We start from the raw sequence: 14,448 nt of genomic DNA, 5'->3' as shown, positions 1-14,448 counted from the left end.
GCAAATACAGGAAAAACGCAAATACGGGAAACACGCAAATATGGGAAAAACGCAAATATGGGAAAAACGCAAATATGGGAAAGACGCAGGTATGGGACAAACCCAAATATCGGACAAAAGCATGTATGGGACAAATGCAAATATGGAACAATTGCAAATATGGGAAAAACGCAAATATGGGAAAAACGTTAATAGGGGAAAAACGCAAATATGGGTAAAATGCAAAAATGGGAAATACGCAAATATGGGAAAAACGCAAATACGGGAAAAACGTAAATATTGAAAAAACGCTAATATGGGAAAAACGCAAATATGGGAAAAACGCAAATATGGGAAAGACGCAAATATGGGAAAGACGCAAATATGGGAAAAACGCAAATATGCGACATACACAAATATGGGAAAAACACAAATATGGGAAAAATGCAAATATGGGAAAAACGCAAATACAGGAAATCGCAAATACGGGAAACACGCAGATATGGGAAAAACGCAAATATGGGAAAAACGCAAATATGGGAAAGACGCAAGTATGGGACAAACCCAAATATCGGACAAAAGCATGTATGGGACAAATGCAAATATGGAACAAATGAAAATATGGAACAAATGCAAATATGGAAAAACGCAAATATGGGAAAAACGCAAATATGGGAAAAACGCAAATGTGGGAAAAACGCCAATATGGGACAAACCCCAATATCGGACAAAAGCAAGTATGGGACAAACGAAAATATGGAACAATCGTAAATATGGGGAAAACGCAAATATGGGAAAAACGCAAATATGGGAAAAACGCAAATATGGGAAAAACGCAAATATGAGAAAAACGCAAATTTGGGAAAAACGCGAATATGAGAAAAACGTAAATATGGGAAAAACGCAATTATGGGACAAATGCAAATATGAGACAAACGCAAATATGGGACAAACGCACATATGGGACAAACTCAAATATGGGACAAACACAAATATGGGACAAACGTAAATATGGGACAAACGTAAATATGGGACAAAGGCAAATGTGGGACAAAGGCAAATGTGGGACAAAGGCAAATGTGGGACAAAGGCAAATGTGGGAGAAGAGAAATTTGGGGATACAATTTGACTAAAAGTAGGAATCTGTTGGTAGCATGGGTTCATGAGTAATGGGAAAAACGCTAATATGGGAAAAACGCAAATATGGGTAAAACGCAAATATGGGCAAAACGCAAATTAGGGCAAAACGCAAATATGGGAAAAACGCAAATATGGGGAAAACGCAAATATGGGAAAAACGCAAATATGGGAAAAACGCAAATATGGGAAAACCGCAAATATGGGGAAAACACAGATATGGGAAAAACGCAAATATTGGACAAACTCCAATATTGGACAAAAGCATGTATGGGACAAATGCAAATATGGAACAATCGCAAATATGGGAAAAACGAAAATATAGGAAAAACGCGAATATGGGAGAAACGCAAATATGGGGAAAACGCAAATATGGGAAGAACGCAAATATGGGGAAAACGCAAATATGGGAAAAACGCAATTATGGGAAAAACGCAAATATGGGTAAATCGCAAATATGGGAAAAACGCAAATATGGGAAAAACGCAAATAAGGGAAAACGCAAATATGGAACAAACCCCAATATCAGACAAAAGCATGTATGGGACAAATGCAAATATGGTACAATCGCAAATATGGGAAAACGCAAATATAGGAAAAGAGCAAATATGGGAAAGACGCAAATATGGGAAAAACGCAAATATGGGAAAAACGCAAATATGGGGAAAACGCAAATATGGGGAAAACGCAAATATGGGGAAAACGAAAATATGGGGAAAACGCAAATATGGGAAAATGCAAATATGGGAAAAACGCAAATATGGGAAAAACGCAAATATGGGAAAAAAGCACATATGGGAAAAACGTAAATATGGGAAAAACGCAAATATGGGAAAAACGCAAAGAAGGGACAAACGCAAATATGGGTAAAACGCAAATATGGGAAAAACGCAAATATGTGAAAAACGCAAGTATGGGAAAAACGCAAATATGGGAAAAACGCAAATATGGAATAACGCAAATATGTGAAAAACGCAAATATAGGAAAAACGCAAATATGCGAAAAACGCAAATATGGGAAAAACGTAAATACGGGAAAAACGCAAATATGGGAAAAACGCAAATATGGGAAAAACGCAAATATGGGAAAAACACAAATATGGGAAAAACGCAAATATGGGTAAAAAGCAAATATGGGAAAAACGCAAATATGGGACAAACGCAAATAAGGAAAATCGGAAATATGGGAAAATCGGAAATATGGAAAAACGCACATATGGGAAAAACGCAAATATGGGAAAAACACAAATATGGGAAAAACGCAAGTATGGGAAAAACGCACATATGGGGAAAACGCAAATATGGGGAAAACGCAAATATGGGAAAAACGCAAATATCGGAAAAACGCAAATATGGGAAAAACGCAAATATGGGAAAATCGCAAATATGGAAAAACGCACATATGGGAAAAACGCAAATATGGGAAAAACACAAATATGGGAAAAACGCAAGTATGGGAAAAACGCAAATATGGGGAAAACGCAAATGTGGGAAAAACGCAAATATCGGAAAAACGCAAATATGGGAAAAACGCAAATATGGGAAAAACGCAAATATGGGACCAAGGCAAATGTGGAACAAAGGCAAATGTGGGACAAAGGCAAATGTGGGAGAAGAGAAATTTGGGGATATAATTTGACTAAAAGTAGGAATCTGTTGGTAGCATGGGTTCGTGAGTAATGGGAAAAACGCTAATATGGGAAAAACGCAAATATGGGTAAAACGCAAATATGGGGAAAACGCAAATATGGGAAAAACGCAAATATTTGAAAAACGCAAATATGGGAACAACGCAAATATGGGAAAGACGCAAGTATGGGACAAACCCAAATATCGGACAAAAGCATGTATGGGACAAATGCAAATATGGAACAATTGCAAATATGGGAAAAACGCAAATATGGGAAAAACGTTAATAGAAGAAAAACGCAAATATGGGAAAAATGCAAAAATGGGTAATATGCAAATATGGGAAAAACGCAAATACGGGAAAAACGTAAATATTGAAAAAACGCTAATATGGGAAAAATGCAAATATGGGAAAAACGCAAATATGGGAAAGACGCAAATATGGGAAAGACGCAAATATGGAAAATACGCAAATATGCGACATACACAAATATGGGAAAAACACAAATATGGGAAAAACGCAAATATGGGAAAAACGCAAATACAGGAAAAACGCAAATACGGGAAACACGCAAATATGGGAAAAACGCAAATATGGGAAAAACGCAAATTTGCTAAAGACGCAAGTATGGGACAAACCCAAATATCGGACAAAAGCATGTATGGGAAAAATGCAAATATGGAACAAATGAAAATATGGAACAAATGCAAATATGGAAAAACGCAAATATGGGAAAAACGCAAATATGGGAAAAACGCAAATATGGGAAAAACGCAAATGTGGGAAAAACGCAAATATGGGACAAACCCCAATATCGGACAAAAGCATGTATGGGACAAACGAAAATATGGAACAATCGTAAATATGGGGAAAACGCAAATATGGGAAAAACGCAAATATGGGAAAAACGCAAATATGGGAAAAACGCAAATATGAGAAAAACGCAAATTTGGGAAAAACGCGAATATGGGAAAGACGTAAATATGGGAAAAACGCAATTATGGGACAAATGCAAATATGGGACAGACGCAAATATGAGACAAACGCAAATATGGGACAAACGCACATATGGGACAAACTCAAATATGGGACAGACACAAATATGGGACAAACGTAAATATGGGACAAACGTAAATATGGGACAAAGGCAAATGTGGGACAAAGGCAAATGTGGGACAAAGGCAAATGTGGGAGAAGAGAAATTTGGGGATACAATTTGACTAAAAGTAGGAATCTGTTGGTAGCATGGGTTCATGAGTAATGGGAAAAACGCTAATATGGGAAAAACGCAAATATGGGTAAAACGCAAATATGGGCAAAACGCAAATATGGGCAAAACGCAAATATGGGAAAAACGCTAATATGGGAAAAACGCAAATATGGGAAAAACGCAAATATGGGGAAAACGCAAATATGGGAAAAACGCAAATATGGGAAAAACGCAAATATGGGAAAACCGCAAATATGGGGAAAACACAGATATGGGAAAAACGCAAATATTGGACAAACTCCAATATTGGACAAAAGCATGTATGGGACAAATGCAAATATGGAACAATCGCAAATATGGGAAAAACGCAAATATAGGAAAAACGCAAATATGGGAGAAACGCAAATATGGGGAAAACGCAAATATGGGAAGAACGCAAATATCGGGAAAAACGCAATTATGGGAAAAACGCAAATATGGGTAAATCGCAAATATGGGAAAAACGCAAATATGGGAAAACCGCAAATAAGGGAAAACGCAAATATGGAACAAACCCCAATATCAGACAAAAGCATGTATGGGACAAATGCAAATATGGTACAATCGCAAATATGGGAAAACGCAAATATAGGAAAAAAGCAAATATGGGAAAGACGCAAATATGGGAAAAACGCAAATATGGGAAAAACGCAAATATGGGGAAAACGCAAATATGGCGAAAACGCAAATATGGGGAAAACGAAAATATGGGGAAAACGCAAATATGGGAAAATGCAAATATGGGAAAAACGCAAATATGGGAAAAACGCAAATATGGGAAAAACGCACATATGGGAAAAACGTAAATATGGGAAAAACGCAAATATGGGAAAAACGCAAAGAAGGGACAAATGCAAATATGGGTAAAACGCAAATATGGGAAAAACGCAAATATGTGAAAAACGCAAGTATGGGAAAAACGCAAATATGGGAAAAACGCAAATATGGAATAACGCAAATATGTGAAAAACGCAAATATAGGAAAAACGCAAATATGCGAAAAACGCAAATATGGGAAAAACGTAAATATGGGAAAAACGCAAATATGGGAAAAACGCAAATATGAGAAAAACGCAAATATGGGAAAAACACAAATATGGGAAAAACGCAAAAATGGGTAAAAAGCAAATATTGGAAAAACGCAAATATGGGACAAACGCAAATATGGGAAAATCGGAAATATGGGAAAATCGGAAATATGGGAAAATCGGAAATATGGAAAAACGCACATATGGGAAAAACGCAAATATGGGAAAAACGCAAATATGGGAAAAACGCAGATATGAGGAAAACGTAAATATGGGGAAAATGCAAATATGGGGGAAACGCAAATATGGGGAAAACGCAAATATTGGGAAAACGCAAATATGGGAAAAACGCAAATATGGGAAAAATGCAAAAATGAGAAAAACGCAAATATGGGAAAAACGGAAATATGGGAATAACGCAAATATAGGAAAAACGCAGATATGGGAAAAACGCAAAGTGGGAAAAACGCAAAATGGGAAAAACGCAAATATGGGAAAAACACAAATATGGGAAAAACACAAATATGGGAAAAACGTAAATATGGGAAAAACGCAAATATGGGAAAAACGCAAATATGGGAAAGACGCAAATATGGGAAAAACGCAGTTATGCGACATACGCAAATATGGGAAAAACGCAAATATGGGAAAAGCGCAAATATGGGAAAAAGGCAAATACGGGAAAAAGGCAAATATGCTAAAAACGCAAATATGGAGAAAACACAAATAGGGGAAAAACGCAAATATGGGAAAAACGCAAATATGGGAAAAATGCAAATATGGGAAAAACGCAAATATGGGGAAAAACACAAATATGGGAAAAACGCAAATATGGGAAAAACGCAAATATGGGAAAAACGCAAATATGGGAAAAACGCAAATACGGAAAAAACGCAAATATGGGAAAAACGCAAGTATGGGACAAACGCAAGTATGAGACAAACCCAAATATCGGACAAAAGCATGTATGGGACAAATGCAAATATGGGAAAAACGCAAATATGGGAAAAACGCAAATATGGGAAAGACGCAAATATGCGACATACACAAATATGGGAAAAACACAAATATGGGAAAAACGCCAATGTGGGCAAAACGCAAATACAGGAAAAACGCAAATACGGGAAACACGCAAATATGGGAAAAACGCAAATATGGGAAAAACGCAAATATGGGAAAGACGCAGGTATGGGACAAACCCAAATATCGGACAAAAGCATGTATGGGACAAATGCAAATATGGAACAATTGCAAATATGGGAAAAACGCAAATATGGGAAAAACGCAAATATGGGAAATACGCAAATATGGGAAAAACATAAATGTGGGAAAAACGCAAATATGAAAAAAACGCAAATATGGGAAAAACGCAAATATGGGAAAAACAAAAATATGGGAAAAAACGCAAATATGGGAAAAAACGCAAATATGGGAAAAAACGCAAATAGTGGAAAAACGCAAATAGTGGAAAAACGCAAATGTGGGAAAAACGCAAATATGGGAAAAACGCAAATATGGGAAAAACTCAAATATGAAAAGAACGCAAATATGGGAAAAACGCAAATATGGGAAAAACGGAAATATTGGATAAAACCAAATATCAGACAAAAGCATGTATGGGACAAATGCAAATATGGAACAAATGCATATATGGGAAAAACGCCATTATGGGAAACACGCAAATATTGGAAAAACGCAAATATGGGAAAAACGCAAATATGGGAAAAACGCAAATATGGGAAAAACGCAAATATGGGAAAAACGCAAATATGGGAAAAACGCAGATATGAGGAAAACGCAAATATGGGGAAAATGCAAATATGGGGGAAACGCAAATATGGGGAAAACGCAAATATTGGGAAAACGCAAATATGGGAAAAACGCAAATATGGGAAAAATGCAAAAATGAGAAAAACGCAAATATGGGAAAAACGGAAATATGGGAATAACGCAAATATAGGAAAAACGCAGATATGGGAAAAACGCAAATATGGGAAAAACGCAAATATGGGAAAGACGCAAATATGGGAAAAACGCAGTTATGCGACATACGCAAATATGGGAAAAACGCAAATATGGGAAAAGCGCAAATATGGGAAAAAGGCAAATACGGGAAAAAGGCAAATATGGTAAAAACGCAAATATGGAGAAAACACAAATAGGGGAAAAACGCAAATATGGGAAAAACGCAAATATGGGAAAAACGCAAATATGGGAAAAACGCAAATACGGAAAAAACGCAAATATGGGAAAAACGCAAGTATGGGACAAACGCAAGTATGAGACAAACCCAAATATCGGACAAAAGCATGTATGGGACAAATGCAAATATGGGAAAAACGCAAATATGGGAAAAACGCAAATATGGGAAAGACGCAAATATGCGACATACACAAATATGGGAAAAACACAAATATGGGAAAAACGCCAATGTGGGCAAAACGCAAATACAGGAAAAACGCAAATACGGGAAACACGCAAATATGGGAAAAACGCAAATATGGGAAAAACGCAAATATGGGAAAGACGCAGGTATGGGACAAACCCAAATATCGGACAAAAGCATGTATGGGACAAATGCAAATATGGAACAATTGCAAATATGGGAAAAACGCAAATATGGGAAAAACGTTAATAGGGGAAAAACGCAAATATGGGTAAAATGCAAAAATGGGAAATACGCAAATATGGGAAAAACGCAAATACGGGAAAAACGTAAATATTGAAAAAACGCTAATATGGGAAAAACGCAAATATGGGAAAAACGCAAATATGGGAAAGACGCAAATATGGGAAAGACGCAAATATGGGAAAAACGCAAATATGCGACATACACAAATATGGGAAAAACACAAATATGGGAAAAACGCAAATATGGGAAAAACGCAAATACAGGAAATCGCAAATACGGGAAACACGCAGATATGGGAAAAACGCAAATATGGGAAAAACGCAAATATGGGAAAGACGCAAGTATGGGACAAACCCAAATATCGGACAAAAGCATGTATGGGACAAATGCAAATATGGAACAAATGAAAATATGGAACAAATGCAAATATGGAAAAACGCAAATATGGGAAAAACGCAAATATGGGAAAAACGCAAATGTGGGAAAAACGCCAATATGGGACAAACCCCAATATCGGACAAAAGCAAGTATGGGACAAACGAAAATATGGAACAATCGTAAATATGGGGAAAACGCAAATATGGGAAAAACGCAAATATGGGAAAAACGCAAATATGGGAAAAACGCAAATATGAGAAAAACGCAAATTTGGGAAAAACGCGAATATGAGAAAAACGTAAATATGGGAAAAACGCAATTATGGGACAAATGCAAATATGAGACAAACGCAAATATGGGACAAACGCACATATGGGACAAACTCAAATATGGGACAAACACAAATATGGGACAAACGTAAATATGGGACAAACGTAAATATGGGACAAAGGCAAATGTGGGACAAAGGCAAATGTGGGACAAAGGCAAATGTGGGACAAAGGCAAATGTGGGAGAAGAGAAATTTGGGGATACAATTTGACTAAAAGTAGGAATCTGTTGGTAGCATGGGTTCATGAGTAATGGGAAAAACGCTAATATGGGAAAAACGCAAATATGGGTAAAACGCAAATATGGGCAAAACGCAAATTAGGGCAAAACGCAAATATGGGAAAAACGCAAATATGGGGAAAACGCAAATATGGGAAAAACGCAAATATGGGAAAAACGCAAATATGGGAAAACCGCAAATATGGGGAAAACACAGATATGGGAAAAACGCAAATATTGGACAAACTCCAATATTGGACAAAAGCATGTATGGGACAAATGCAAATATGGAACAATCGCAAATATGGGAAAAACGCAAATATAGGAAAAACGCGAATATGGGAGAAACGCAAATATGGGGAAAACGCAAATATGGGAAGAACGCAAATATGGGGAAAACGCAAATATGGGAAAAACGCAATTATGGGAAAAACGCAAATATGGGTAAATCGCAAATATGGGAAAAACGCAAATATGGGAAAAACGCAAATAAGGGAAAACGCAAATATGGAACAAACCCCAATATCAGACAAAAGCATGTATGGGACAAATGCAAATATGGTACAATCGCAAATATGGGAAAACGCAAATATAGGAAAAGAGCAAATATGGGAAAGACGCAAATATGGGAAAAACGCAAATATGGGAAAAACGCAAATATGGGGAAAACGCAAATATGGGGAAAACGCAAATATGGGGAAAACGAAAATATGGGGAAAACGCAAATATGGGAAAATGCAAATATGGGAAAAACGCAAATATGGGAAAAACGCAAATATGGGAAAAAAGCACATATGGGAAAAACGTAAATATGGGAAAAACGCAAATATGGGAAAAACGCAAAGAAGGGACAAACGCAAATATGGGTAAAACGCAAATATGGGAAAAACGCAAATATGTGAAAAACGCAAGTATGGGAAAAACGCAAATATGGGAAAAACGCAAATATGGAATAACGCAAATATGTGAAAAACGCAAATATAGGAAAAACGCAAATATGCGAAAAACGCAAATATGGGAAAAACGTAAATACGGGAAAAACGCAAATATGGGAAAAACGCAAATATGGGAAAAACGCAAATATGGGAAAAACACAAATATGGGAAAAACGCAAATATGGGTAAAAAGCAAATATGGGAAAAACGCAAATATGGGACAAACGCAAATAAGGAAAATCGGAAATATGGGAAAATCGGAAATATGGAAAAACGCACATATGGGAAAAACGCAAATATGGGAAAAACACAAATATGGGAAAAACGCAAGTATGGGAAAAACGCACATATGGGGAAAACGCAAATATGGGGAAAACGCAAATATGGGAAAAACGCAAATATCGGAAAAACGCAAATATGGGAAAAACGCAAATATGGGAAAATCGCAAATATGGAAAAACGCACATATGGGAAAAACGCAAATATGGGAAAAACACAAATATGGGAAAAACGCAAGTATGGGAAAAACGCAAATATGGGGAAAACGCAAATGTGGGAAAAACGCAAATATCGGAAAAACGCAAATATGGGAAAAACGCAAATATGGGAAAAACGCAAATATGGGACAAAGGCAAATGTGGAACAAAGGCAAATGTGGGACAAAGGCAAATGTGGGAGAAGAGAAATTTGGGGATATAATTTGACTAAAAGTAGGAATCTGTTGGTAGCATGGGTTCGTGAGTAATGGGAAAAACGCTAATATGGGAAAAACGCAAATATGGGTAAAACGCAAATATGGGGAAAACGCAAATATGGGAAAAACGCAAATATTTGAAAAACGCAAATATGGGAACAACGCAAATATGGGAAAGACGCAAGTATGGGACAAACCCAAATATCGGACAAAAGCATGTATGGGACAAATGCAAATATGGAACAATTGCAAATATGGGAAAAACGCAAATATGGGAAAAACGTTAATAGAAGAAAAACGCAAATATGGGAAAAATGCAAAAATGGGTAATATGCAAATATGGGAAAAACGCAAATACGGGAAAAACGTAAATATTGAAAAAACGCTAATATGGGAAAAATGCAAATATGGGAAAAACGCAAATATGGGAAAGACGCAAATATGGGAAAGACGCAAATATGGAAAATACGCAAATATGCGACATACACAAATATGGGAAAAACACAAATATGGGAAAAACGCAAATATGGGAAAAACGCAAATACAGGAAAAACGCAAATACGGGAAACACGCAAATATGGGAAAAACGCAAATATGGGAAAAACGCAAATTTGCTAAAGACGCAAGTATGGGACAAACCCAAATATCGGACAAAAGCATGTATGGGAAAAATGCAAATATGGAACAAATGAAAATATGGAACAAATGCAAATATGGAAAAACGCAAATATGGGAAAAACGCAAATATGGGAAAAACGCAAATATGGGAAAAACGCAAATGTGGGAAAAACGCAAATATGGGACAAACCCCAATATCGGACAAAAGCATGTATGGGACAAACGAAAATATGGAACAATCGTAAATATGGGGAAAACGCAAATATGGGAAAAACGCAAATATGGGAAAAACGCAAATATGGGAAAAACGCAAATATGAGAAAAACGCAAATTTGGGAAAAACGCGAATATGGGAAAGACGTAAATATGGGAAAAACGCAATTATGGGACAAATGCAAATATGGGACAGACGCAAATATGAGACAAACGCAAATATGGGACAAACGCACATATGGGACAAACTCAAATATGGGACAGACACAAATATGGGACAAACGTAAATATGGGACAAACGTAAATATGGGACAAAGGCAAATGTGGGACAAAGGCAAATGTGGGACAAAGGCAAATGTGGGAGAAGAGAAATTTGGGGATACAATTTGACTAAAAGTAGGAATCTGTTGGTAGCATGGGTTCATGAGTAATGGCAAAAACGCTAATATGGGAAAAACGCAAATATGGGTAAAACGCAAATATGGGCAAAACGCAAATATGGGCAAAACGCAAATATGGGAAAAACGCTAATATGGGAAAAACGCAAATATGGGAAAAACGCAAATATGGGGAAAACGCAAATATGGGAAAAACGCAAATATGGGAAAAACGCAAATATGGGAAAACCGCAAATATGGGGAAAACACAGATATGGGAAAAACGCAAATATTGGACAAACTCCAATATTGGACAAAAGCATGTATGGGACAAATGCAAATATGGAACAATCGCAAATATGGGAAAAACGCAAATATAGGAAAAACGCAAATATGGGAGAAACGCAAATATGGGGAAAACGCAAATATGGGAAGAACGCAAATATCGGGAAAAACGCAATTATGGGAAAAACGCAAATATGGGTAAATCGCAAATATGGGAAAAACGCAAATATGGGAAAACCGCAAATAAGGGAAAACGCAAATATGGAACAAACCCCAATATCAGACAAAAGCATGTATGGGACAAATGCAAATATGGTACAATCGCAAATATGGGAAAACGCAAATATAGGAAAAAAGCAAATATGGGAAAGACGCAAATATGGGAAAAACGCAAATATGGGAAAAACGCAAATATGGGGAAAACGCAAATATGGCGAAAACGCAAATATGGGGAAAACGAAAATATGGGGAAAACGCAAATATGGGAAAATGCAAATATGGGAAAAACGCAAATATGGGAAAAACGCAAATATGGGAAAAACGCACATATGGGAAAAACGTAAATATGGGAAAAACGCAAATATGGGAAAAACGCAAAGAAGGGACAAATGCAAATATGGGTAAAACGCAAATATGGGAAAAACGCAAATATGTGAAAAACGCAAGTATGGGAAAAACGCAAATATGGGAAAAACGCAAATATGGAATAACGCAAATATGTGAAAAACGCAAATATAGGAAAAACGCAAATATGCGAAAAACGCAAATATGGGAAAAACGTAAATATGGGAAAAACGCAAATATGGGAAAAACGCAAATATGAGAAAAACGCAAATATGGGAAAAACACAAATATGGGAAAAACGCAAAAATGGGTAAAAAGCAAATATTGGAAAAACGCAAATATGGGACAAACGCAAATATGGGAAAATCGGAAATATGGGAAAATCGGAAATATGGGAAAATCGGAAATATGGAAAAACGCACATATGGGAAAAACGCTAATATGGGAAAAACACAAATATGGGAAAAACGCAAGTATGGGAAAAACGCAAATATGGGGAAACCGCAAATATGGGGAAAACGCAAATATGGGAAAAACGCAAATATCGGAAAAACGCAAATAGGGGAAAAACGCAAATATGGGTAAAACGCAAATATGGGAAAAACGCAAATATGGGAAAAACGCAAATATGGGAAAAACGCAAATATGGGAAAAACGCAAATATGGGAAAATCGCAAATATGGAAAAACGCACATTTGGGAAAAACGCAAATATGGGAAAAACAAAAATATGGGAAAAACGCAAGTATGGGAAAAACGCAAACATGGGGAAAACGCAAATATGGGAAAAACGCAAATATCGGAAAAACGCAAATATGGGAAAAACGCAAATATGGGAAAAACGCAAATATGGGACAAAGGCAAATGTGGGACAAAGGCAAATGTGGGACAAAGGCAAATGTGGGAGAAGAGAAATTTGGGGATACAATTTGACTAAAAGTAGGAATCTGTTGGTAGCATGGGTTCATGAGTAATGGGAAAAACGCTAATATGGGAAAAACGCAAATATGGGTAAAACGCAAATATGGGGAAAACGCAAATATGGGAAAAACGCAAATATTTGAAAAACGCAAATATGGGAACAACGCAAATATGGGAAAAACCCAAAAATGGGAAAAACACAAATATGGGAAAAACGCAAATATGGGGAAAACGCAAATATGGGAAAGACGCAAATATGGGAAAAACGCAAATATGGGAAAAACGCACATATGGGAAAAACGCACATATGGGGAAAACGCAAATATGGGGAAAACGCAAATATGGGACAAACGCAAGTATGGGACAAACGCAAATATGGGAAAAACGCAAATATGGGAAAAACGCAAATATGGGAAAAACGCAAATGTGGGAAAAACGCAAATATGGGAAAAACGCAAATATGGGAAAATCGCAAATATGGAAAAACGCACATATGGAAAAAAGGCAAATATGGGAAAAACACAAATATGGGAAAAACGCAAGTGTGGGAAAAACGCAAATATGGGGAAAACGCAAATATGGGAAAAACGCAAATATCGGAAAAATGCAAATATGGGAAAAACGCAAATATGGGAAAAACGCAAATATGAGAAAATCGCAAATATGCGGAAAACACAAATATGGGAAAAATGTAAATATGGGAAAAACGCAAATATGGGGAAAACGCAAATATGGGACAAACACAAATATGGGACAAACGCAAATATGGGACAAATGCAAATATGGGAAAAACGCTAATATGGGAAAATCGCAAATATGGGAAAAACGCAAATATGGGCAAAACGCAAATATGGGAAAAACGCAAATATGGGAAAAACGCAAATATGGGGAAAACGCAAATATGGGAAAAACGCAAATACGGGGAAAAGGCATATATGGGAAAGTGCAAATATGGGAAAAGCGCAAATATGGGAAAAACGCAAATATGGGAAAACCACAAATATGGAAAAAACGCAAATATGGGACGAACCCCTATATCGGACAAAAGCATGTAAGGGACAAATACAAATATGGAACAATCGCAAATATGGGAATACGCGAATAAGGGGAAAAATGCAAGTATGGGAAGAATGCAAATATGGGAAAAACGCAAATATGGGGAAAACGCAAATATGGGGAAAACGCAAATATGGGGAAAATGCAAATATGGGGAAAACGCAAATTTGGGGAAAACGCAAATATGTGAAAAACGCAAATATG

Source organism: Schistocerca americana, chromosome 11 (genome assembly GCF_021461395.2).
Source record: "Schistocerca americana isolate TAMUIC-IGC-003095 chromosome 11, iqSchAmer2.1, whole genome shotgun sequence".
Classification (NCBI taxonomy): Eukaryota; Metazoa; Arthropoda; class Insecta; order Orthoptera; family Acrididae; genus Schistocerca; species Schistocerca americana.
Note: the sequence above shows the minus strand (reverse complement) of the source record.